The sequence below is a fragment of the Macaca mulatta genome, chromosome 6 (genome assembly GCF_049350105.2).
Source record: "Macaca mulatta isolate MMU2019108-1 chromosome 6, T2T-MMU8v2.0, whole genome shotgun sequence".
NCBI classification, from domain to species: Eukaryota; Metazoa; Chordata; class Mammalia; order Primates; family Cercopithecidae; genus Macaca; species Macaca mulatta.
Window position 1 is genome coordinate 128,684,421 of NC_133411.1, and position 4,131 is coordinate 128,688,551.

The 4,131-nt window shown below is 38.9% G+C and overlaps 1 non-coding gene across 1 annotated transcript; it reads right to left on the reverse strand.

Annotated features, from left to right (window-relative positions):
- Nucleotides 1–460: 460 nt before the first annotated feature.
- LOC114679172 (small nucleolar RNA U13) lies at nt 461–564 on the reverse strand. The gene has a single exon (XR_003730847.1). It is a non-coding gene; the product is annotated as a small nucleolar RNA U13 (small nucleolar RNA).
- Nucleotides 565–4,131: the final 3,567 nt, after the last annotated feature.

Below are 4,131 nucleotides of genomic sequence, written 5' to 3' on the forward strand. Positions count from 1 at the left end.
ATTAGAAGAGGGACATTCTACTTCCTTCTAGTGGTGAGTGACATCAAATCAGCTAAAAAAGGATCTCATTACCTACAGATAAGAAATAAGAACTCTGAAACTCAATGATGTTGTACATATACAACAAAACAAATCTAAACTTGGATTAAAAAGCAGTGTTTAAAATTAACCCAGGGAGGCAGAGCTTGCTGAATTTGCATTTGTGGGTGGCAAGTATCTAGAAGCCCTGTTCTTGTTTTACTGTCTGGAGAGAGGTGAATGTCCCCTTTCTGAATTGGAACTCCTAAGAAAATTGCTGAGGAGCCACCCTCTCCCTTTATATTCCGAGCATCTCTTCAAACTACCTCAAGCTCACGAAAATTGCAGAGGATCAGATGCCATCTGACAGTTTGCAAATTATTTGTTGAAAGGTGTTTCTCAACCAAATAATACTTTTATTTTTATTTTTGTTTTGTTTTCAGGTCAGACAGGTAATGTGCCAATGTCGTAACAAGGTTCAAGGGTGGCACATCTCCCACACGTGCTTGAACACCCAGTCATCATGCTCATGAGCTACAAAAGGATCACTCAACCAAGTAACACTTTTAGAAGGCAGAATAATGCAGTAATCTGGGTGCAGGAGACCTGGAATTTCTCTTTTTTATTGACTATGCCACCATCCTTTCAGCGTTAATTCCCTTCTCTACCTCCCTTGGTCTTTTCTTTTGTAAACAGGCTTCATCTACATGATCCCTCGTTCTCTAAAATGCACAGTCTACAATTGTGGAATAGGCCTTCCTACCCAGTGAGTTTCTTCAGACCCCAGTGGAAAGTTTCTAGTTGTGATGGGAGATGTTTTCTCTTACATTTATAGAGCACCTCCTAGGTATCAGGTATTGTGCAAGGCACACTTTACATGTGTCACTTAGTAGTGATGGCGATGATGATGATGATGACAAAAACATTGCCCAGATTCTGTGCTAGACACTGTTCTAATCAGTTTACATATATTCACTTGTCTAAATCCTCATCACAAACTCTATGGAGTTGGCACTATTATGATCTTCATTTTGCAAATGAAGAAATAAACAGATAAACAAAAGAGAGCCCAAGGTCCTAGAACTGTCCTCAATATTCACAAACAACAGAACAGTTGTCCTGTGTTTATAGATGAGGAAGTTGGGGTTCTAACTAACGGTAGAAAACTGCCTGTGGTCACAGAGCAAGTAAGTAGCACACCTGGAAATCAAACTCACATCAAAATCATTTCAGATCCCAACCACTTTCCACTTTGCTGCTTTGTCTTCCCAGAGGCATTTTTGCTTTGTTTTAAACCACACAGCATGGCACTTTTAATGAAATAAAAGTTTGCCAAATGAAAAGCAGATTAATGAGATATTTGGGATGTTTTGCAGTAAATAAATCTCTTTCAGAATTCTCATCTTCTCCCACTCAAACTGCTAAAGTCATAACAGTAACAATTACCTCAGCCTAGTTAAGGCAGTGTGGGAGTGAACCTCTTAATTTTATTGCTCAGGGTAGACACTGGAGACCAACAACATTTTCCTTTAGCTTGCTGAGGCACAGGTCAGAAATGGGATATATCAAATGTTGGCTTTCCCCATCAACCACTTCTTGTTCCTCCTGCTTTAGCCATGTCTTGGAACACCATTAATTTAGGAGAGAAGTTGAGCTTAAAATTGGCTCAACATTAAAAATATAATAAATGTCAATGCCAACCTGTTTGTCAAATAGATTGAACCTAGAGCATCACTTCAACACGACTGCCTGGGACTTGAGGAGGGCAATTTTCTTTTCTTTTATAAAGTTGATCTTAGATAATCCCTGAAAATCTTCAAACATCCCCTGTGAAAATGAGAGACCAGAACAGAAATGTGATTATTTCTAGATGATATACAACTGAACTTGAAGCCAGATGCTCACATTTATATTCAAGAAGAATGTGGGTGTCTACTTATGCTAGGTGTCGGGAATATGAGGGATATAAAGAAAAGCAAGTCTCAGTCCCTTCTCTATGAGAGAGTAATCTATTTAAGGGACATGAGATGTAAGCTGTAATAATCTGTGCTGTGAGGGAAGCATGCCATTTACTGCCTATTTACAAGTATTATGTCAAGCACTTTATACAGGAACATGGCAAGGTAAAGGGTATTATCCCCATTTCCAGGGAGGAGGGAAACTGAGGCTCAGAATGCATTGTCCTGGGCTGATGGCTTGTTTATTAGTGCAGCTGAAATTCAAACCCAGGTGGTTCTAATGCCAGACTTGTGCTCTCTCCTACATTTTACTATTAACCAAACAGAATATCATTTGGCAATTAATGGTTTAACTTATTAGGCATGCCTTCACGGGAGTTAAAGGTTTATGTAGATAGCTCACCAAGTTGCATGACATTTTGAGACAATTATTTTTGACCTGAGGCGATCTGGAAGAATCTTGAGCGAATCAAATCATATAGAAATCAAAGCAAATATGTAATAAACATTTAACAAATATTAGGTATTATTATTGTTGTCAATGTTGCATTAAGATTAAGCTGGCATAAAACATTAGAATCTGTTCAGTGCATGGAGCAATTACATTAAACACAAGGGTATACTCTATCACCTACCCAACAGTAGGGTAAAGAAATAACCATGAAACCAGGTGGTAAGAGTTTCTACAGCACTGATTGCAAATATTTATCTCTGTGGCCCCAGTAATTTTGAGAGCTGTACATAGTGGGTCCTCAATAAATGTTGAATAAATGAATGTTTTATTTTGCTGATTTTTAAAAGATTTTTCTACTTATGAAAAATAAAAGGAAAGTACACAACAAAACCTTTCACCCATTTCTTGTGCTTTTATGTTTCTGGGGTAAGGCTTATGGATGGTCTTCAGGTGGGGGATAGAAGAGGCCTAGTTATCATTTGGCTAGATTACTTGGGAATAAATAATGGTTTTGAATTTTGACTTGGCTACTTCAAAATACCTGGATCAGGTCAGCAAGAGTTAATGTTGTGATGTGGATACCAAAGAACTAGTGTTAGATGAAGTATTTATGATGGAGAAAGTAAGAACACAACTCTATTTTGTTTTGGTCAGGGCTTAGTTGGAATATTGTATACAGTTGTGGGAAATGTGCATTAAGACAAATATAAAGCAACTAGGACACATTTAGGGGAAACTTGGATGGCAACAGGGAAATAAACTCTGAATGTTTGGAGGATGGGACTGTGCAGCTTATGAAAAGACTGAAAGGGCTGAGATAATAGTCTTGAGATATTAGCAGGGCTGTCTAATGGAAGCGGAATGTAGACTTGTTCTCTGTGGCCCCAAAGGAAGCAACTAGAAACAACAGACTCTGGGAAGTAGATTTGGCCTTACAAGGAAGAGTTTTCTATTATACTTGCCCAGAGATATAGTTTTCTTTAGAAAGTGGAGAATTACCGCCCCTGAACGTGTGTGAATATTTTCCAGGTAACTACTTGGTGGAGCCATTGTAGAGGAAATTCAAGGGTAGCATGGGGAACGGATTTCACAAACATCAGAGTCCTTCCCAGTCCTGAGCATCTCAGCAACTGCTGGATTATCTTTCCGGGCTTTGCCTCCACCTCAAGGAGGTGGGACTGGTCACCAGAGTTGGGATATACTTTTGGGGGTGGAATGATGGATGGCAGGAGATGGAAAGAATCCACAGTGACAGAGCAGTTGCTTCGTCCATTCTAATTCTGGTCTGCCATTTTTTTATTTTGACTTTTCTATACACTGCACACACCTGCTTTAGACTGTGGGAACTAGGAGGCCCAGAGACTACAACAATGTAATTTGTGATCTTCAAGTTAGAACTTCAATATCTCATGCAACTGGGTTCTTAGAAATGTTATTTGACAATCATGTTATCAGCTATTAAATATTGTCAGGCTCCAATGGTATGACAGTCTAACTTGACTACTCTAATTTTAGGTTTATAAAACTTGTGGCTGCTTCCTTTCTCTGGAGGAAGACAGAACTTGAGTTGTTTCCAAAATTGCAATGAGATAGAAATTTTGGGACACCTGAAAGACAGAGAACCAATAAAAAGATTCCACAATAAAAAAATTACCCACATGGTAGATGCACGGCTCCCAGCTCTGTGTCAGGTTGGAATCT